Genomic DNA, 24,241 nt, shown 5'->3' on the forward strand with positions numbered 1-24,241 from the left:
GGATGGGGTCTTCGGGGCCCTCTGCAGATCTATATCCGCAATTTTCTGTCGTATCGTACCTTCTGCGTGCACGTTGCGGCCTCATATAGTTCCTCCCACGTCCAGGAGAACGGTGTGCCAAAGGGCTCTGTTCTCATTGTGTGTGTGTTTTTAATAGCTATTAACGGGCTCACTGTGGCCGTGGAAATACTGTCTCCGCTTCCATGTATGCTGATGACTTCTGCCTTTACTACAGCTCTATTGGCATTGCAGCTGCTGAACGTCAGCTACAGGGCACAATCCGCAAGGCGCAGTCTTGGGCTGTAGAACACAGTTTTCAGTTTTCCGCAGCCAAGACCTGCGTTATGCATTTCTGCCGGCGACGCACTGTTCACCCGGAGCCGCGGCTTTATCTTGACGGCGAGCTTCTTAAAGTGGTGGAGTCACATAGGTTTTTGGGGATGGTTTTTGATGCCCGGTTGACTTGGCTGCCTCATATTCGGCAGCTTAAACAGGCGTGTTGGCGGCATCTAAATGCTATGCGATGCCTGAGCCACACCAGGTGGGGTGCCGACCGATCTACTCTCCTACGGCTTTACCAGGCGTTAATCCAGTCCCGTCTGGACTACGGGAGTCTGGCTTATGGCTCAGCATCCCCATCTGCGTTGCGGGTGCTGGACCCAATCCTCCACAGCGGGATACGCCTTGCCACTGGTGCGTTCCGAACCAGCCCTGTGGACAGCATATTTGTGGAGGCAGGTGTCCCTCCACTGCGGTTACGACGCCAACAATTACTGGCTGCTTATGCTGCCCATGTTTTTAGCTTGCCCGGGCATCCAAATTATCATGTCCTCTTCCCGCAGTCAGTCGTTCATCTGCCAGAACGTCGGCCCCGGTTGGGTTGTCTGATCGCCGTACGTGTCAAACAGCTTCTTTCCTGGCTTGGGTGTTTCCGTGTTCCACCTCCTTTCCGGGCTGCTCTGCGTACACGCCCGTGGTGTGTGCCTCGCCCTTGCCTTCGGCTCGACTTGGCACAGGGCCCGAAGGACTCAGTCCCTCCGGAGGCCTTCCGACGCCACTTTTATTCCATCCTGGCCACGTATCAGGGCTCTGGCGTCGTCTACACTGATGGTTCGATGGTTGCTGGTCTAGTCGGTTATGCGCTGACTCTAGGGGACCCTTCTGAACAATGTTCGTTACCGGCTGGCTGCTATGTTTACACTGCTGAGCTGGTCGCCATCTTTCGTGCCCTAGAGTATATCCGCTCCTGCTCAGGTGAGTCCTTTGTTATCTGTAGCGATTCCCTGAGCGGTTTAAAAGCTCTCGACCAGTGTTTCCCTTGTTCTCGTCTGGTGATGGCTATCCAGGAGTCCCTGCATACTCTCGCCCGCAGCGGCAGGTTTGTGGTCTTTGTTTGGACCCCAGGCCATGTTGGTATACCCGGCAATGGAACTGCTGACCGCCTGGCGAAAGAGGCCACCAGTGCGCCATCTCTGGAGATTGGCCTCCTGGCGGATGATTTGCGGGCAGTCTTACGCCGCCAAGTTCTCTCGTTTTGGGATGCTGAATGGCGCGGTCTGACCACCCCTAACAAACTCCGTGCCGTCAAGGACACGACGACTGTGTGGCGGTCATCCATGTGAGCCAACCGCAGGGACTCAGTCGTCCTTTGTCGGCTCCGCATTGGCCACACTCGACTCACGCATAGTTATTTACTGTGTCGTGAGGATCCCCCTCTTTGTCGTTGTGGGGCGTCCTTGACGGTGGTCCATATTCTGTTGGAGTGCGCCCTTTTAACCGTGCTCAGGCAGACTTTTGCAATGCCTGACACGCTCTCTGCTCTTTTATCAGATGACTCTGCCATGGTGGACTTGGTTTTGTGTTTTATTCGGGCAGGGGGTTTTTATCCTTTAATCTGAGTTTTTTTTAAGTGTTGATTCTGGCTTTTAGCCTCTGATTTTAAACTGAGTTTTTAAAGTGTTCTTGGTGGTTGGCTTTTCCTCTTTTTCTCTACGGTCGGCCAACCACCGTCACACTGTGTGTTTTAATTTGTTTTGTCTGGTCTCTGTCAGAGTATTTCATGTACTGTTTAGTCTGCTGTCTTTCCTGTTGTTCGTTTTTTATTCTCTTCGGGTGGTTTTAGTTTTTATGGAACAAGGGACCGATGACCATAGTAGTCTGGTCCCTTTAATCCCACATCCCACAAACCAACCAACCAACCAACCAACCAACGAACCTAAGAGCACTACAAGGATTGGCTGTGTATAGCCTAGGAAGACTGTGTGAAGAATATCAAGCATCATGCACAGACAGACTGAAATGTGATCAGACATCAAGAGAAGTCATTCTTGTTTTACTACTTGTGATGCCACACACTCCAGAATTGAAATTTATTCTTCCGACTGATGTCTTGCACTGATTCTATCTTAAAGTGAAGAAATTCTCAGCTATGGGCTGTCCTGGACTATGCCAAGAGTTCGTCTGACAGTGTCATATTAACTTTATAGGTGATCACCCACCACTCCAAACACTTAAATTATCTCCGACACTGTTTTACATATTTCCATGTTATATTAACATTCCTTCACTCTGATTGTGGTACCGATTGAAGTAGACACCAGCTCTGCGTCTGATTACAGTAGGCACTGGCAATCATACTTAACAGATGTGCAGATCAATTACACTTAGAGAAAGTTGATTGTGTTGTTTATTATTTTTTTCAGTCACACAGTTTTCATCTGTAACTAATTCATGTCTGTAAGTGAAGGAATTGGAGAGAATTATGAAATAGCAGTTAATGTCTGTGGTCAAAGGTGCCATGGCAACATGTGTAGTGATGTGGATCCAGGGTATACCTGTGTTGCAATTAACAAGTGGAGTACTTCTGCCAAGAGCACACAAACTTCATGTGGATTAAGTGATATGCTCAGATGGCAATAAAAGGTGTATAACAGTTCCCCTCACCGTCAGGCTAGCCTGCATGGCTTGTGCTAACACAACTGCTGAAAAAGATTTCTGGTGGTCAGTATTGCGTATAATGTTTGGGCTTCAATCCTTTTTCTTAGAATGTCTCATTTGTGTCCAGTGGATTTAAGTCCTTAAGGAAGATTTAACATTCTAGACATAAGATACCATCCTGTTGCAATTATTCTTAAACAGGCCACCACTTCACAATTGGGAAGTGTTATCTGTCCGAATGAATCTTGTTGGATATGCACCATGACAAATGCAAATGTACCACTGTCAATTGCCCAAATAGACTACAGTTGTCAGGCACCTCTGAAACGTTTGCTATGGCCTACATGATGGTGCCAGAACACTAGTGTCACTGTACTGTCCACTTCCCACAATAAATGCTGGGTCATGAAGAATTCTTGAAGTGTGAAAAGTGATCATACTGCAATAAACACTTCTCCCTGATTCACGAGCAATGCTCTACCCCATTGTTCCTGGATCTGCTCATAGTGAGCAAGGCACTGAATTCATCAACCAACACTGCGCATTTGTGTAAGGACATTGTATTTGACAAGCTGATACGCATGCATATAAATCTATAGAAACTGACAAGCCAGCTTGATGGGAGATGGGTGATTCATTGGTTGGTCATCTTTGGGATATGAAGGCAAGATTGTTATACTGAGTGTAGTACTGTTGAAAGTTTCCTCTTCCCCCCTCCCTGTAATCTGTAATCTCCACAGAAGTGAAATAACTCAGTCAACATTGAACACCTCGCCGATATCACGCAAATTTTGGCTGGCCTCTGAATTTCCAGTAGTTCGGAGATGCATAGTATTATCAAAATGTTTAGTTGGGTAGTTGTGCTTCCTTTAAGACATAAAGGCATTGCCACACATTGGACTCGTTAAACAGCTCTCTACCCACTCGGACTGTTGCATATACACAAATTAGCCTTGTATTGGTGGGCCGTCAAAGTCACTTTCTTCACAGCATATTAGTTGTGCAATTTTTTTTTTTTCATACATCTGTGATCCCATAGCTTATGAATATGTGCGAAGTTCATCCTTGTAATCAGGGGCAGTAAATGAAGCTCAATAATAAGTCTGCTTGTATAGTGTTCATTTAAATACACTTGGCATACGACTCACTGATGGATGATAATGACTCACACCAAGGCTAAAATAAAACAAAAGCATCAAAAGTTAACAGAAACCAAAAAGGCAATGTTGCTACCTTAAATCATTAACATTATACCACTAACATCACTAATGATCAGTGTTACAAAAACTATATTACATGATTTAAGTCAGTTCTAGCAAAGTTCCAAACTTTCCAAATTTTGTTTTACTTAGTGGCTTCCTGAAATGCTCATTTGTGCTACTGTGCTTTCACACAACTTCCATAGCAGTAACGTTCTCCATAACAAATAAAATTTTGAGATCTATATATGCTACAGTTTATGATTAAACTTTGGGTTTTTGCTAAGGCTTACTTACTGACGTGAACATAAAGTACTACTACTCTTTGATTGGCAGAAAGACTAAATACGAGCTACGGAGCCAAATGGGCTTAAGGTTAAAAATTCTGAGTCTGTTAGTGACACACTGTGGGCTGATTCTTAGATGCCCATGAAACATAACCAAGAACTTCAAAAAGGTAACTGCTTGTGAATATTCTTTGCAGTCACCAGCCCAGACATGGTCTACATGACCAATTATAGTGCTGGTGCAATTTTTATTTCTAGGATGTAATGCTTAATTTTTAGGGTTCCCTTAATATAATGCAAAAAGCATTCCATAAGTGCAGACTTTGATTGGTACCTGTGTAGAATACTTACTGCTACACAAATGTTCTGGAACCTAACACAGCATGCATAAATGACTCAATTTTCTGCATCTTAATACCTTCATTTTCACATTTTTCTGCTCTTAACACATTGTGACCAAAATTTTACTCTTGGGAGTTGAAACAGAATTACATTCAAATGTATCAAAAAAAAAGTTACTATTTTTCAAGATATGTATGTTGACAAATGTAATAGTTCCTGCACTTAAATTTTGAAAATATTTATTCCCAAACGGTTCCTAATCAGACCTACATCCTTGGGGAGTTTCACTTAATACCAACTTTAAATTGTCAATTTCACTGAGAATTGAAGCTATCGGTGAATCACCAGTATAAACAAGTAAGTACACTTCGTTATTTTGTGTCTTTATATACAAGCAATGCTCAGTCACTTGTTATAAATCTTAAACCAGTTAATATTGTGAGGAGTTTAATGTTCCAATTTTTTAGTGAGTCCTTTAAACCATAGATAGCCTTTCTAAGTTTACAAACTTAACTATTTCATTTTATTGAAACACCTAGTAGCATTTTAACAGAAGTCTCGATCTCTCTCTCCATAGAGAAAAGCACTACAAACCGTAGTTGATAAATGGGATAAACATTCTCATTACAAAAAAGTCTTACTGAACTAATTGTGCTACTGGACTGTACATTTCTGTATATGTCATTCTTTGTTAGAAACCTTTAGCTACAGGACGAGCTTTGTAAGACAGATTACCTTCTCTCTCTCTCTTGCCTAAAAAACCCTCTTTGCGTCAGTAACATTAGCTATTTGGTTTACATAAATAATCCTGGGTATTATTTTCTCCCAGGACTTGCAGCTCTCTCACTGACATCTTTCCAATTTTCAGCATGACTAAGAAACACTGCTTCAGTGTAGGGTGATAGGTGCATCACCATTCAACGCTGTCAACAGGCCCATCCCATGATCTTTAAAGTAATTCGGATGTTAAATATTCGTCGTGAATCTGACTGTATGGCCTCTCATTCTCTTCTACATTTTCCTCAGCATATAAATAAACTTCATAATTACTCGTGGACTGGCGTGGCAGAATTCTATCCTACCTCTCAGAATAGATTGCTAGAAACACTGTACGAGCAACGTTGTGACCAATAAGCAATCGTATGCTGGACTTAATTGGTAATTCCACCTCCCAGCACTAACGAATACCTTCAATTAAAAGGATCTTATTTAGTGTAAGCATATTGACGAAACAAAATCCACATATAATGTTGGGTGCGCACTAAATAGTTCACTATCGTTTTTTCTCGCATTAAAATAGGATTTTTAGTATCATGATAGTGAAGCCTTTATCGTTTTCATTCCATCAATCGCTTGCAAATCACTGAAGTGTTGAAGTTCCAGTATCAAACTGTTTTTGTAATGTATTCTGATGCCCAAATCCAGAGGTTCAAAGTGTTAGTAGGAAAACGTAAATAAACTTCTTTAGGCATCACTTCTAGTTAATTGTTCCGTGAGTAATGTTTTGTATAATTTTTAGATATATGTACCAATTCATTCCTTTGGTAAACCTTTTTGAAATATTCTCGCCAACTCCAGCATTTAATTAATCGTAACATTTCAGTGCCAACCGCTTATGAAATTTCTTTAATGTCTTCTTAAGCCATAAGGCATTTTGTCTTGCCTTTGAAATGACCCTCTTTGGTGTAACTATTGTCAGTTCGATTGTCAAGATAAATCGGTGACTAGTGTGTGCTTCGTACGCTACTTACGAAATGTCAGAACTAAAATTTTTGCTTCCCTTTAAAATTCTCCGCATTACAAAATCAGTTACTGAAATATCGGGAATACTGAAGAATGAGATACAAACCGTCAGCTTTTGAAAAATGACGCCCAAGATACCACAGATGATGCATTGCCAAGACAGACCATTTAACATAGACGAATGTTGAGAAACGAAGGAATGTAGCAGAGAAAATAGATGGTAGACATACCACAGATGTCCATATTTCGAATGTAATTTTACACACATCGCTTTTTGCACAGTAGAATGCCAGAGTATCATTCAGTTGATCTATGTAGGTCAACTGAACGAGCGGACACAAGTGCTAGCGAAAAAAGAAACAAAAAGCCGTACGTAGCATTGGCATGGAATACCTCCGTTGACATACGAGTAGCCCAGTTGTAAAGGTAGCAAAGTCAGTTTTAAAAGATACTTGGGAAAAACCGAAAAACGCAGCCTTGTTCTCACAGCAATATTACAACGGTTGTTAATGGCTATAAGAAAAGGAAAAAAACGCAGCAACCAAATCATAAATGACCCTGTAATCCTACATTAACCCCTTATTAGTATTTTTATGTAAAAATTTGTAGTTACCCCCGTTTTGCAACCAAATAGGCCTGTTAGCCGCTTCTGCAACCGCATCGGCGGCCATGATGGAATGCAGTCGATTGCAAAACCGGCCGAAAAATTAATTCCGGTGTTTATTTGGCTATGTCGGTAAGAATGGCAGACTACAGTAGCATACTAAAATAATGCAAAGGAAGAAAATTAAACGAAGAAAGTGCTGAAATACTGTTTTGTTTTAAATATTTAAGAGATTGAAACCTTTACGTAAAAAACATGAACTACAAGGTACAATATCAATATTACTCAGATTTCATCGCCATGAAATTGAGAAATCTTTCGAAACAAATCTTGGGAAAATGAAATATTGCAAAGAAACGATAACAAGGTAAAATGAAGTACACAAGGTTTAGGCTCTATTCAGGGAATAGTCATCATCTAAGAGCTCAGGATCAACTCCTTCATCCTCGCCGTTTAGACATTCGTCTCGTTCCATGATCAGCTGCTGCTGACACTCAAAAATACAAGTGTAGAATTTTAACTTTTCCTTCTCTTGCCATGTCAATCCCCAGTGTAGTTCTAAGAGCCGCTTGACGTCCGTAATTTTAGCGTTTTTCAGTGGGACGCCTTTTGGAATCTCCTCAGGAAGAGTTTCTTTCCCGAGCTTTGATAAATTCAGTGGCGATCTTCCAGTCTCTCACTTTGCAGTCGTCCGACCCCAAATGCAACACTGTTGTGAATTTTTCCATTATGCCGGCGTATACTGCAGGGTTTTTGATTATGCTCAATTTTGAAAATTTTCTGTCCATGTTTCCAAAAACTCTTATCAGGGGGTATAAAAGAATGACCGACGATCGGGCACCATACTTCAACCCTCTCTGTGTACTGGAGCAGCGTACAGGAACCAGTACAGGAACATCCCAATCATTCTTGTAATCTTGTTTTTTTTTTTCCCACAGCATCCATCCGAAAAGAGGCGTAGTTTGGTGACACCATGCAAATAGGTGTTAAGCAGTTGATGATGAAGAGGTGAAGCAATCTGATTCAACCCCTTTGCAAATTAGGCGGGCGGAGCATGGAAAGATGAGGGTACTTTAACCCATTAAGTACCAGTGTCCTATTTTGAGGACAGAGCACATAATTATTTATAAGTAGACAATAAATTATTAATTTGAAACAATTACTGTTCTACGTAATTTGTTGATGCTTTTTATGACAAATGTATGCTTACAGGAATTTAAAAGCAATAAATCATACCATTAATTGATATTGAATACTAAGGAACACTTTTCGTTATTACAGGTATTTACTCTATTGAAAATTCAGTAATATTTGAAATATGTGGCAAAGATCATTTTGTGTTTATTTATAGTCAACAATGTGTCTTTTAAACCACTTTCATTGTTAGCCCAATTATATTCATTGTTTGCCATTGTTATAAAATTAGTTGTACTCAAAATAGGACACTGGGACTTGGTGTTATCATTTCAGTTATTTGTATTGCTGCACGTTCGAATATGAAACTCTGCTACTGCCGATGTATTTTCTTTTTAGAACGTGGTAATTTTACCAGATTTTGTTGCTGAGGTAAGCAACAACCCCTCTTTTATATACATATATTACAGGATATGAAGTTACAGCGTATTATATAAGTATATTTATGAGTATGTTAGCCATTAGTAAATAATACAGTTCCAGATGGACAGAGATTGGCATACCAATAATAAAGACAGCTATGTCAAGGAATAAATATCAGAAGTTGAAAACACTGTTTCATTTTCAAGATAATGTTTAGCCAAAATATCAGAAGTTGAAAACACTGTTTCATTTTCAAGATAATGTTTAGCCAATAAAAACAAACACAATCGCGGATTCAAAAGTAGACCTGTCTTGAAAATGATAATTAATCTTTTCAAAAATTTGGTATATTTGAGTAATATTTGTCTGTTGACGAAATGATAGTCAAATGCTATGGACGAAGTGGACTGAAACAGTTTTTCTGAGGCAATCCTATTAGATTTGGCTATACGTTGTGGTCTCTTTGTTTAGCAAGTGGCTATTGTTTCAAATTCGATTTATACTGTGCAAAGGATCCAGAAGATACTGCAAGGGATGACCTACTATTGGGATCAAGAGTAGTCCTAAACATGCTGGACTGCATTGAAAAACCCCAAGAATTATTGGGTGTACTTTGACAATTTCTTCACTAGTAGAGATCTTCTGATACATCTGAGAAATTTGGGTTTTCGAGCAACTGGAACTGTCAGAGAGAATCGAGTTGGTAACTGTCCACTACTGAGCAGCAACAAACTGAAAAAACAGTTCGAGGAAACTATGGCTACCAGTTCGACAGGAATGGTGAAGTCTTATTTGTTCGATGGCACGACAACAGATGCGTTACAATTGGTAAAAATTTTGACAAAGTTGAACCTTTGGGAGCAGCTACGCGGTACACTAGACAAGCAAGTAAGAAGACACAAGTGCAACAACCTGACGTTTTGAAGTCGTATAACGCGTACATGGGAGGTGTTGACCACCATGACTGGTTAGTTGGAAAATATGCGACGGTATTTAGAGGGAAAAATGGTACTGGGTCCTATTTACACATATGCTGGAAATGGCCCTCCTAGTCTTCTACAGACTAGTACATCGGAAAAATGCACTGGATTTCAGACTTGCTGTTACAGTTACATACCTGAAATTGGACATTGGAAGACCAAATATTAGACGTCCAATGGAATACCCATCAAGTCAGTTGAGGGTGGTACCAGACATCAGGTTTGATGGAATTGGTCATATCGTCAAAAGAAGTACACCAAGAAGATGTGTGAGAGCTAAATGCAACGGGAAACCAAAAACACATTGTGTTAAATGTCGTGTAATACTGTGTGTGAAGTGTTTTTGTACCATTTCACAAGAAATAAATAGTTAAGACTTGAATACAGTTTAGTATGCTATACGATACTGTTAGATCCCAGCGTCCTATTTTGAGGACGGCCATTATATCAGCATGTAAAAATATTCTTTGGCTATTTTTGTACTTATTGTGTTTCATACACTATGTACGTTATAATTAAGGAATAAAAAATGAAATTAAAAAAAAATAATTTGGGACTTAATGGGTTAACTAGAGCCGGAATTCGTCATGCGGTTGACGACGACCTTAGTGTCGGTACAAGACATGCAGTGCAACACTGAATGTTGGCCACATGACTTCCTGGCGAGTATCAAGAGGACCAGCTGTATTCATATAATTTACAGCGTGTGCAGGCACTGTCAGCGGCTTATTTTCCCGCACGGGTACTCTTCTGCGAATGGTATTCAACAAAGTGTCAACCCTAATTTTAGTGCTACGGTGCTGTTCACAGATGATGGGCGTTTCAGCGAAATCGGAAAGTAAATTTTCACAATCGACATGTATGGGCAGACGTCAATCCTCACTTAACGGTTGAAGTAAGTCACGAACAAAGATTTTTTGCCGATGTTCGGCTCGGCATTGTTGCTGACTTTGGTAGGGCCCCACTTTCTTTCAGCGGCCAAAGTGATCATAATGAAGTAGAGAATGTTCTGTCTGACCTGTTAGCAAATGTGCCTTTAGTTGTGCAATAAAACATGTACTTAATGCACGATGGAGCACCACCTCATTTTAGTGTTAATGTCCGTCGGCCTCTAAATAACAAATTCGGTGACGGATGAATGGGTAAAGATGGAAAAGTGCCTGGCCTCCATGCTCTCCAGACCTAAACCCATTGGACTTTTTATTTGTCGGGTATCCGAGAAAACTCTTATGTGTGGAACTTTTTACAAGATGTCCAGTGTCCGGGAAGGCTGCAAAACCAAACAAAATACTCCCAGGGATCCATCAGCGCATCCGAGATTCATTACGACGCGCGTGTTGATGTATGTATCAATGCGCACGGAGATCATATTGAACATTTCCTGTGAGAAAGAGTTGCATGTGGTCGGTGCCCACGAGGAAGACAGGCCGTGGCGCGTACGTCACAGCAGGTGACTGACACTGCAGGTATTAAGAATGCCAGCAGCTATCTCCGGAGGCAAGACGAGTTTAATAATTCTTGGCTGCATGTTTAAATGCACGTTCTCAATAGCACACGACAAAGTAAAGACCTATAGCGTGTACCTTTTCAATTAAATACTGATTTCCCGTGGGCCCTGCAACTGAACCGACCGTTCGCGAAGTGTGGCGGACAAGCACTAGTGTGACGTCGAAGTACGTTGCAGGGCCCGTGTATCTTTCTGGCCTCTGCATGTGGTATGCTGGTGCGTTCTGTTCGTGTGCGCGTTCCGTGATTGAGTTGGAGAAAATGAGTTGTAACATGGAAGCAAAGCGTTTCCAGACCCACGTTCATGTAACATAATTTCTTTCTACGTGTGAGGAATATGTACTGCAATTTGTGCCATACATTTTTGTTACAGCCTTTATAGTACCTGAAAGAACATATTCATTTTCTGAAACTTTATTAAAGAGATTCAAAGAAAATTAACGAATAGTGACAGTTACTTTTTGCGAAAAATATTTATGGTTGAAAAACAAGTGATTAATTCACTTTAAAAATGTGTATTACGTTTTCTGCTCACATCACCTCAGTTTACCGAAATTTAAATGAAAGAATATAATTGTTCATTTTAAACAAAAATTGATATTCAATGCCAGAAATACGAAAAAATTAAATACATACAATTTGAAAATACTTCATTTTTAGAAATGTTCTTTTCATTTACCTCTTCTTAAAATAAGATACGTTATTTGTCTCTAAGAAAGTTGGCAATCCTCGTCTTGAGTCATAAATAACCGCAGAGGCTGAACAACTTTGTAAGCAAAACCACTCAAACCCAGAGGCAGAATGACAACATTCACGGAACAGCCGACGCTTTTCAGTCGGTTGTGCCACATTAATACGGGCCGGAGTGGCCGTGCGGTTCTAGGCGCTACGGTCGCAGGTTCGAATCCTGCCTCGGGCATGGATGTGTGTGACGTCCTTAGTTCTAAGTTCCAGGCGACTGATGACCTCAGAAGTTAAGTCGCATAGTGTTCAGAGCCATTTTTGAGCCACAATGACGCTAGGCGCAAATTGAGTATAGCGCGTGTGGTGCGGCTCAGAACGGCGCGCACTTCACAGATTCAAATGGGATCGCGTAAATTCGGACGCGACACGAGTCTGCGCCAGGTCGCGTGGCTCTATGGTTGTTGCAGTTTTCTAACGTACGAGAGGGGTGAGGTGGCGAGCGGGAAAGCAGTCCTCCCATATGCTGCCTTCAGCACCGCACCAATGGTAGTGCTGCCAATCCGAAAAGTATAGCCTTAATGTATATTGATTTTTGTCACTGAGTAGTGTTTCGTGTTTCTCCTTTTGACCGCTCCATAATTTTTCATTAATACATAATTTTCTTCAGTTATTTATGAGGGTAGTTAAGGAAGTAAGGAATATTATAAAATCGTGTGATCAACAAGCAAGGCAGGAAAGTAAAACGTTATCTACGTGGTGCATATTTTGCTGGTGTATCAGTACGATGTCACAAAAATTCTAAAAGGAGTAATTTCCATAGTTGTGACGCCTTTGTGCTGCCGGTCGTCCAAGGTCTGAAGCATAAGATTCACTACGATTAGTTAGATATGGACATAAGAGACGTTATAGTAAATACATGTGTACATCACATTACCACTGAAAGCCAGAAACAGTCGAGAAACCCCTGCAACTGAGTGTTTTAACTGGCTCGTCGAGACGAGAAAAAGCATTTCAGTGATTGTATACACAGCGTCAGCATTAATAAACTAATTATGTAACAGCACCAATGGAGAAGTGGTTGGTATTATTCCAAAACAATGAGTATCCTGAAAGAGTGTGATGATTTGATATATTTAAGATGTTGAAATGTCTTGCTGACGAAGGCAGACCTACATTCATAACAATGTTTTTCGAACAAGGTGAACGCTTCCTCTCTCAAGGTACACATGGCAAGCGTCCGCATTCCTCTCGCGTGCAATATTCTCAGCTGATGACAATACACTGACCATTGTGATGTGTAACGTACAAATTGTATACTTTCCTCAATAAGAACTATTTTATTCGTGAATCACTCATTGTCAGTTTGGCAAGCCGTGAGTGAGTAACCAGCATCTGGCATGTGCGCGTCATACTGTCTGAAGCATACGCTCGTCATTAATTTAATACTGCTCAGATGAAGAAAAGGAATAGAATCCTTTGGTAAGTTTCAATCCCATTCGTTCAGTGTTAAAAAATTATGGAGAGTCAGCCAAAACTGCAACAGACTTTGCGATTTATTTGTGTGAATTGGGAACGTTTTCTCAACGAAGAAGCATCACCATTTATGAGTAATGGCCACAGTTCTCTTAGTACAGGTTTAATAGTGCTTCTTTTGCCAAAACCACAGTATAATTTGAACAAACTCATCTTGCAGGAGCTATTGTCACAGAATTCTGAAGTAGTGTCTCATTAAACAAGCAATTGGCGATCAGAAATGTCAATAGCTTATGAGAAACCTAACTGTGTTGATTTGCAGGAACATAAGACAAGAAATTAAACGTTTATTTTCATACTACGAAATTATCGTTTCTCTAGCTGTCGAATACTCAAAAAATTGGAGTGAACAAAATAAAGTATAACTTCTGATATATTGCCATAGACAAGAAATTTCCTTGTGTTTACGAATTGACAACATACTCTTCTCCTTGTGTGCTATCATTTGCCAAAATCTCGCTTCGATGTCTCGAGCGGTTTAGGAGATACGAGGGATGTTGTGAATATTTCTTTCTCACAGGCGTGTGATCGTGAGTGAAACGGATACATGGATCCATTTCCTCGAGATCGAAGACAGGTAGACCACCTCTTAAGTCTAAAGAAAATTTCGGTATGTTAGCTAAATTTTTAATACGTAGCAACATATGGTGTAACACTACTAAATCATAGCGACGCATATTTTTCATGGCAAAGTTTTCGAACTTTGCGCAGTGTCTTACTTAAATGTATCACAATAAGTATGACCATTAGGTAGTTGATGGGCATTTCATGAGGAAGCTGACATGTAACGCTACAAGTAAGGCAAAGTTCAAATATTTTTAGCGAATAGCATCTGTAAAATCCTTTAAGGAAGATTACAACAGGGTGCGCTGCGCTTAGATTCTGTCAGCGCAGCGCATCGCAAACCGGCGCGAGCAAAGAATACGTACGATTCACAATATGCGCCGGACCCGCGCGGAACGTGCGCGTCGCGCTTTATTGTCAATTCAAAAGTGCTTTAAGAATCTGTTTGTGCTTAGCCTAAGTGAAACCACTGTATAGTAAGTAAAAACATATATAGCCACAGAGACTAGTTTCATTTGGTTGTATCATACGATTGAAAAAAACATACTTGAAAGTAGTATGTAAAACTTATTTTGATATCAAAATGTGTAAATTTCGGTCCAGAGCGAAATAACTACGTGAAAGTGTAATTTTGAGCGGAAATATCTGGAAGTCAACGCCGCACGATGCGAAATCCGAAATCCAGACTATCTGGTACAAGAAACAATTCGCCTGCGAGTAAGCAATCAGTTTTCAACGACATTTACATGTGCTATCTGACTGCAAAACAAATGACTCAGTTTAAACTGTTAGTCCGGAATATGGCTAACCTTTGTAAACTGTCACTGTGCCAGAACTGTTACTGTAATTACAGAACAAAGATTAATGCATTTGACTTCCTGATCAAACTGCTCGAAAAATTCACAAGACAGCACTTCACTGAAATATTTTACTGATTTTCACAAAAACACTGACAATCACTGTGCTTTACAGTGGACGTAAACCTTGATGTTGGTTAAAATTACGGACATACCGGTGCCCATGGAATGCTCGTATACTCTGTAAACTGTTGCTAGTAAAAATAATGTGACTGTCAAAAATCAAATGTACTTGGTCGTACTTGCGATGTGCAATACAAGACGGTATTTTATCAATTTTCATAAAAATGCTTCAGTACATAAATTGCGATGGGCAATACAAGTGTTCAAACAATGTTATGAAAGTAAAATGAAAATTTGGAAGTAATCTTAACGAATAATAAGAGAACACACACACTCAGTTTACCTGTGTTTCATAAAGCCATGACAACAATATACCCCTTTCGTAAAGTACTCACACACAGACAAATTAACAAAATTATTTCTTAATATCTCTCCTGTGTACAGTTGCTTTCCTTGGCAAAGGTTTCAACTATAAAACAAAACCATGTGATGCATTATAAGACTTCTACAGTAAACTTCAACCATACACAATATGTTCTAACATAAGAAGCTACAGTTAGGAAAAAACAAACGGGATTCCTCAGAAGTGGCCTTTCTTCCACTAACATAATCTCATTTTCTTTCCTCAAAATATATTAGCACAAAATCCTTTTTTAAATAATGCAGCCTTCACTACACAACAGGCCAAGCTTCCATCCTTTCCAAAGTACATAGCCAGACTGCTCAACACACAATGCTACCTCTTCAAAAGAAGTAATCTCTCTGGCCAAAGAACACAATATTACAGAGGTCAGTACATTCGCATTTATGGCCAGAAGTATCTGAAAATCGTCGTGGCAAAGAGGACAGCCTTGGTAAAAAAGCCTATTGGTTCATCACTATGGGGCTAATGAAGTCAATCATGGTATACGCTAATATGTCAACATGGTCTATCCATGATACTGCGAATACTGTAGCAGCTGATGAGAGGGGCTTGGACCTCTTTACTTTTCTGCAGTAAAAGTAGTATTAGCAGCAATTATTTTTTTTAATTAATTTGTCAGCGAGTGCGAAAAATGTTAGCTTGTTATTTCTTCTAAGCCACCAGCACTAGAGAGCAAGTCAAAGTGCGAAAGTTTAGCGCCAACCTAAAGCAGACGGAAGCGTGAAGCGAATGGCAAGGAGGCCGGACATCTGTAAACGCTCTGTTGGCATGGTAATCCCCCCCCCCCCCCCCGTCGGAGGTTCGGGTCCTCGTGGGTGTGTGTGTGTGTGTGTGTGTGTGTGTGTGTGTGTGTGTGTGTGTGTGTGTGTGTGTGTTCTTAGCGTAAGTTAAGTTAGGTTAAGTTAGATTAGTGTGAGCCTAGGGAGCGATGACCTCAGCAGTTCGGTACCATAGTCCTTATCACCACAAATTTCCAAACTGTTGGAACAGCCGAATCGGCATTTGCCTAATGAGTACAATGAAGGCATCCTTGTGCAATACTGCTAGACAGTAGTAGTCCACAAACATTTGAAGTCTTCGCTGAGTTCTAAGAACTGCTTAATGACCCCGCGCTCAGCGGCAACAGTGACGCTTGTAATGCACGTACTTTAAGCACGGTCATCACGCGGCCAGGTCCGCAGCACAACTGTCGAGCGTTGGCACATGATAGCGCCACAGATGGTGTGATGCGGTCGCGTGGTGCGGGCACCTGACGAGGACATGACGAGTGATCTCCAGCGGACACAACTGCACACAACATGTCTGTCCTGAGCAAATCTGCCCTAGTGCCTGCACAAATCGGACTTTCGGCCACTTTGAATTGCAGAATCTGGAAGAAGTATTTGCTTCAATCAAGTCTTCAATGGAATATGTACGGAATAGTCACGGACGCACTATATAGACGAAAAATACCGATATATTTGAAGTGGGGAAGCATTAAGATAAACCTATTGTGTAGCATGATTATTGGAAAGATACATTAGAAAAGCTGGTTATAATAACTAATATTTATTCGCGACCGACCGTTTCGGCATTTATCGCCAAAGACTGATAAGACGTCCACATTATGTCGTTAATGAACTGTCTTATAACTATCACTCTTTTCCTAAGATGGTAATGACGTAAAGATATTGAAAATAAAACGCTAATTATGGTTTGACAGTTCAACTATCAAACTGTAATTAACGTTTTATTTCCAATAATTTTCGTCATTTACCATCTAATGAAAACGGTGACAGTTATAAGACGGTTCACTAACGACGTACTTCACAATGGTGATAAATGCCGAAACAGTCAGTCTTGAATAACGATTAGTTGTTATAAGCAGCTTTTCTACCGCATCTTTTTAATAACCATGTCATTATCAGGCATACTATGGTGCTGGTCCTAAAGAAGGAAAAAACTGTATGATTGCTGTGTTGAAACAAACTCTACTGATTGTATTTATCAGACAGAGAGAACGGGAGGTCGTGTAATATGTTTGCAGGGTCTCGGAACCAAATGCCACTTGTAAAATTAAGTTTCAGGGTTAAAAAGTACTAACAACTGGAATCGAGTATTCGAATAAAGCTTTTGCTTCCTTATCTTCTGGATCTGTAGTATTCATGAACGAAATCTTGCACAATTCCACAGCCTCTCTGTCGGTTGCCTCAAAGGCCTTTACAGAAATTATTCTTTCCTCTTGGCGCCCATTTTTACCTGTTGTGCTGCGATCTTTTCCTCCTGGTCGTCAACGTTATTCTTAATAAAACTGCACAGACTCTTAGAGACGTTCTGGTGTTCTTGCACATTTCAGTAAAATTTCGCATAACTGTAAGAGTTTATTAATTCATTAACGTACAATTCATCGTCAATCTCGCGACCTATGCCGCAACCAACGAGAACACGTACGACCTGGGCACCAGGCAGCACAATTTTGGAGTCACAAAAACAGGCGACGACAGTGCGGCATGTGACGTCATGTGAAACTGATGCTTTGTTCACAATGTACTGCTATGTCGCGTGACTTGACACCGCGCCGCGTTTGCGTCTATTTGACGCTCTTGTAAGTCTGGTCTTAACGCCGATTCACCCATGTCCGGCAAAGCTTAAGGCGCGAATTCCAATGTAAAACACGGGTGGCCATACCCGGGCCCGAGTGTCGAAAGTGCTCAGCCTCGCTTCACGTTTCCCCCACCGCCACGCCGCCCTGTCTATGGGCGCGGAGGGGGGGTGGGGGGGGGGGGGGGGGGGAGGGAAGAGGTGGAAACAGGGAACGCGACGCATTTAACCCTTGTAATACCGTGTATTTTTTGTTACTGAGTACCATTGGGGTCTTTAGTGACCCCAACGAATTTTAATTTTTTATTAAGGATAGGTTTAATAATGGTGCAATAAAATCACATTTCTTATTTTATCCACAATCTAAAACATTGTCAGTGATATTACATTAAATTAAAATGCATATTTTTTAAAGTTATTTATTTGCGCAAGATTTACAAAAGATTGTCATGGAACTACAAACATTTTTGATTAAATTCCGAATTAACATTTATGACTCATTACACTTACAGCAATAAATTGCAGAGTGGTTTTCACACAGAGAACATCCACATTTTGAACATTTATCGGTGAATTTTCTATCCTCAGACCTTTTACAAAACGGACACCTTTTTTTGTCTGTGCTGTTAATGGAAGTACTGGGGAAATAATTTTGTCTGGCTTTCTTCCGACGAGCTGCTTTCCTATTTCTATGAGAAATTCACGTCTCTTGTAGTTGGTCCTTTCTGCCAAGTCTGATGTAAGATGTAGCCATATGATAAATGCATTCAGTGCACTGATATCAATCATGTTGTAAAATAATACCATTGGCCACCTTCTGCTAATCCTCTCTGTAATGTACGTTCTAACCAGCTTGTCCATGGTATCTATTCCTGATTTTGGTTTATTATAATCCAGAATAATTACTGGCTTGCATTCTTCACGATCTTCCACTTTTTTCCTTGAATGCATTGTACTGAGCAGAGTTAAAACTTTTCCCTTTTTCGGACAATATGGAACAATTGAAGCATGCTCTTGGAATCCAAAAATAGACGAATATTTGACTCGACCTTTGGTCTGAGTGAAAACTTGTGGTAGTTCTCCTTTATTTTTTCTAATTGTTCCTAAGAGTGTGAGATTGATTTTCAGAAGTTCTCTCGCCAAACTAAGGCTAGTGAAAAAATTGTCAGTTATTAAATTTCGGCCACTGTTTTCTAGGCCTTTCACCATATCTAAAGCAACTCTATTGCCTTGACCAATTTCACTAGATTCATTTTCTTGTCGACCAGTGTAAACTTGGAGATTGAGAACGTAAGACGTTTGCACTATCACAGACAGTCCATAATTTGAACCCATATTTTCATGGTTTTGAAGGAATATATTGCTGAAATGGACATCTACCACGAAATGCCACAAGTTGATCATCAATTGTTACGTTGTTGTGAGGAACCTATGCTTCTTGAAATGTGTGTACCCACATTTCAAACATTTCTCTAATGGGAGCCAGCTTGTCAGGAGCACGGTTGTGACGTCTCCGATCTGCGTCATCAAATCGGATGCACCTTGAAATTTGCGTAAAGCGATTTCTAGCCATTGCTTCACTAAAAAGGGGTCTACAATCCTCTTTGTTCCACAGATGTATAACTGCTTCATTATGGGCCTTGTGAGCACCTGCTAGGATCAAGCCACCGATAAAGCACTTCAGTTCAATGACATCTACTAGTTTCCATTTACTGCTGTAAACAAGGCTACCCTCTTTGTTAGTCCACTTTAGAATTACATCAACAATGTTTCTCCTAAGAAACAACTGAAAAACTGATTCTGTCGAGTCTACATTTTTCACTGCGTATTTTGTTGGACCTGGCTTTACTTACATTATGTTCCATCTCTCTTCTCTTCCACAAGCTCTTTTCAACTCGTGTTTGTGCCACAATTCTTCTTTGTTTTTAGCCCTACACAAAATAAAAAAAATAAAAAATACAATGCGTATATCTTGGCGCTGGACCCTAACGCACTTTCACAAAAATACGAGGTGTACTTACATATAACAGTCAGAAATGTGTTACTTCCTGTTCAGGCTGGACATCTGCGTTGTCCAAATCTTCTTCTGAACTCGTCTGCTTGAGGAATCTTCTCTTCTAAGGCGTCAATTTCTTCATCGCTGCATGAGACATCAGAAACTATATCGCTGATATCACTATTTGATTCTCCAGATAAAGTATTATCTTGCAGTAATATTTCAAGCACTTCGTCTTCGGAAAGGTGACGAGACATTTTCCACTAAATGCAACACACGCAATAGTTGTCTCCACTTGTATGGAACAAATAACTGTCGGCTTGTAAATTATTGGCAACAATCATACGTTACAACAATATTTACAAGAATAAAACAAAGGAAATACAGCAACAGTTACGGATTCAATGTAGCATTATTGGGTTGTAATCCCGCAAGAGGGAAATGGGGTCGCATTTAACCCCAATGGTATTCAGTGGTTCTCTCTTGATTTTTTGCAAAACTAAATATTTTGAAAAAGATGTAGCAGTACATTACGAGCCCATTACTTAATTGAGGAAAAGTCTGAATTTTTCATAATTTTTACGAATAGGAAATAAAGCATATTTTACAGAAAATTACGGTCTGGGGTCATTATAGACCCCATAGTATTAGTAGGGTTAAATAGTTATATAGTCGTAATGCATAAGACTCATTTTATATTTCACGTTTTTTAGCAGCATAGATCCCAAACGAAATAACTTTTCAGTATTAATTACTGTCGGCGAGTTGAATAAACAATATAATTTTTATCCGGTACAAACAGCTAACATATGGACAGACGCAGACAATTTCACTGAGTTTCGCATTCAAGTTCCCACGTAATCGCAACTTATTTAGTTAAAAATAGATTTATGTATCAGGAAGTCATTTCTGAAAGTATTTGTTTGGAGTGTAGCCATGTATGGAAGTGAAACATGGACGATAACTAGTTTGGACAAGAAGAGAATAGAAGCTTTCGAAATGTGGTGCTACAGAAGAATACTGAAGATAAGGTGGATAGAGCACGTAACTAATGAGGAGGTATTGAATAGGATTGGGGAGAAGAGAAGTTTGTGGCACAACTTGACTAGAAGAAGGGATCGGTTGGTAGGACATGTTTTGAGGCATCAAGGGATCACAAATTTAGCATTGGAGGGCAGCGTGGAGGGTAAAAATCGTAGAGGGAGACGGAGAGATGAGTACACTAAGCAGATTCAGAGGGATGTAGGTTGCAGTAGGTACTGGGAGATGAAGCAGCTTGCACAGGATAGAGTAGCATGGAGAGCTGCATCAAGCCAGTCTCAGGACTGAAGACAACAACAACAACAACATCGAAAAACAGCTCTTTCGCACAACTATGCCGATCGAAATATTGTAGCATTTCTGAAACGTCATTGTGGAGACTGAAAATCTACCTGAGGAGCCCTGGACGGGTTTAACGTAAAACGATTTGTAATTAAAACTAAAATTACCTTGCAGGCCAGTCAGTTACATCTGCGAATGCACAGGGGGCGCTTTCAACTGAAACAGCAAACGGTCTCGAAAACAACTTGAAAACATATGTAAGGTAGACAGTATCCTCAATTCATGTGTCATCTAACAGTTTAAATTCTTTCTGCATGGTACTATAATGCCGTTTCGTAGCAAATAAAAAGTACCTGTCGCTTGTGAGAATTCTCATCCCTCTCGCCCGTTGTTCCCATTCATTTAAAAGGATTGGGACAACATATCGCTAGACTGCCTCATTTTGTGTGGACAGCCACTGAATCTGTGAACATCCATCATACCACGAACAAATAGCGGAGGGTAAACAGTGCTGACATCACGATTCTGACGAGAGTTGTGCCGACCTCAAAATGCCGGTACTTCCGTGAAGGACCAAGCAAAACCGTATGACGGGCCGGGTCTTGGCCCGCACTTGCTGGACGCGTGAAGTATGGCAAGCCGCGGCCGGCCCTGCTGGAAACGATCTTTGTCAGATATAATTGACATTTTGTATAGTCTTCGACAGTATACTGGGCTAATTATATCATGTCTCTCATAAAAGTTGGAATGTGGTGGTAGCTTTTTTATCTGTGAAAGAACTTAGTGTAATATGGGCCTAAACGACAGAATGTGCACAGCTTGCCGCCACGGTGGTTTCAAATTTTTCCGGTTGCTTTTGCGGACGGAACGCCACGGCACCTCCTTTCACTTTATTCCCTCCCAGTCTCTCAGCACAGCCTTCTTCCATAGGTTTGGCATTAAAAGAAGAAAGAGAAAACAGTGGTGTCATCGAATTAATTTTTAAAGGTACAAAGACAGTGCGTTTCACATCTAGTTTAAAGAGCTGGTAGCGATCCAGAGAAATTATTTCAGCCCCTACGAATGAGTAAGGTGTACCAACATTTTTTGAACTGCATGGAAGACCGAAGATTTCTTATTTAGGTCACGGAAGACTAGATCCTTTTGGACTGCAGAGACTCCTCTTTAAACATTATCTTTGTAACTATCAACACAATCCCTCGATATAGTCAGTTACCGTTTTCCAGAGATTGAAGATAAAACTCGCACCAAAATCTCGGGCCCATGCGCAGAAACCCATCGTCCTGCTGCTCTGTGCGGTTTGTCAGTATGAATGAAACACTCTCTTCCCGCCTTAGCGTGGCAGTTTCACGATGCGTCGCACTGCTAGAACGGCAGCGGAGCACACCGGATATTCTGCAGTCGTTCTCTCACGACGTTACAGAAAATATTCTTTAAAAGTGTTTGATTCATTCACATCTTGTAGTTTCATTCGTCAGTTCCAAGGTGAACTGCCTATAGTTTCGTTAATGATAATAATTAATATATTTCCAGATTAAGTAATCCATCACACAAAATTAGAATTGTTTACCATGAAAAATATGAGTCGCTACGTGTTTACGTTTGGTGCATGTTAGATCATACATTGCTTCATACGAAATGACGCTAACACGTTTAATTTTTCCTTAAACTTAGCAAGAGATCTATATCTGTCTACAGTTTCGAGAAAATGGGTTGTATGAACCGAACTCATTTCTGCAGCCACGCACAAACGATATACTGAAAATTAAATGTTCATATCATCCCTCGTATCTCATAAACGGTTTGAGATATCAAGAAATCTTTGGCAAATGATAGCAGATAAAGAAGAAGTTATTTTGCCATGAGGCTAACACCACACTGTATAGGAAACAACAGATTTTTTCCAGTGGGAAAATTTAATATTTTAAGGGCCATTGGAAGCTGGCGAAACAAGAATTAGAGTTTGAAACGATACGGTGGAAAAATTACGCATTTATTCTTATGCTAATAATGAGCTTTTCATAGGCCACTGACCTGTTAAAATCTGCTATGTTTTGACAAAAGAAGCTTAATTTAACATGGCAAAAAGAGAATTGTAAATACAGGGCTATTCAAAAAGAACAAACATATTTCAAACATTATTGGTTCCAAACTATAAAAGATAGAAACATAATTCCAAAGTTCCTGGAAAGAGAAAAGTTCGAATTTTTATGCATTCGATGTGAGCACCGTGTGTTACACGACAAATATCAAAATGGTGGCTGACTTCCTGCCACAAACGAAGCAGCTAACCTCTCGTTATCGAATTCACAGCGATGTGCCAGGCAAGAGTGTCTGACATAAAGGGAGGTAGGTAGAGGGGGAGGGAGTGGAAGCGTCGGCGGCGGCCTCGGCGGCTTCTTCTACGTAACCCCACAGATAAGTCACAATTTCTCTAAGCACATCCGACGTTATCTGAATGACACCATGCCAGAACATTGGAGAGAAAGAGGACGAGCAGAAGATGAACTACATCGCTGGTGGCGTCCCAGGTCTCCAGACCACACACCTTATGACTTTTATCTGTGGGGCAGCGTAAAATACCTCTTTATCATCTCCACCCCCCTCTCTCATAACCCCCCCCCCCTCTCTCATACAAACTGCAGCCTGCACATACTTTATTCAACACATGCACACGTCACTACAGACATTCGGATTTAGGTTATGATATGTTCTATATGCTTGCCTGTCTTTAATAAAGCCCCACAAAAGTAGTCGCATGTGTTCAAATCCGGAGAATATGGCAGCCAATCGAGGCCCATGCCAGTGGCTTCTGGATACCCCAGAGCCAGAATGCGATCCACAAAGTGCTCCTATAGGACATCACTCTCTTGCTTCGATGGGGTCGACATGCGTCTTGCATAAACCACATCTTGTCGAAATCAGTTCGGATAACGGGGATGAAATCATCTTCCAAGACCTTCACGTGCCGTTCGGTAGTCACCGTACCATCAAGGAATATCGTACCGATTATTCCGGGACTGGACATTATATACCACACAGTCACCCGTTGAGGGTGAAGA

At 40.7% G+C, this 24,241-nt stretch overlaps 1 protein-coding gene across 5 annotated transcripts in view; it reads left to right on the forward strand.

Annotated features, from left to right (window-relative positions):
• The window catches only part of LOC126329925 (glycerol kinase-like), a 260,608-nt gene that overhangs the window by 28,551 nt on the left and 207,816 nt on the right, over nt 1-24,241 (forward strand). For 2 of the 5 annotated variants that reach the window (XM_049996251.1, XM_049996252.1), the window contains one exon: nt 8,051-8,180. The exons of the other annotated variants lie outside the window; for them this stretch is intronic. The gene's annotated coding sequence lies outside the window, so the exon portion shown is untranslated. The remainder of the gene's footprint in view (nt 1-8,050; nt 8,181-24,241) is intronic. 5 annotated transcript variants of the gene reach the window in all.

This window comes from Schistocerca gregaria, chromosome 2, assembly GCF_023897955.1.
Source record: "Schistocerca gregaria isolate iqSchGreg1 chromosome 2, iqSchGreg1.2, whole genome shotgun sequence".
Classification (NCBI taxonomy): domain Eukaryota; kingdom Metazoa; phylum Arthropoda; class Insecta; order Orthoptera; family Acrididae; genus Schistocerca; species Schistocerca gregaria.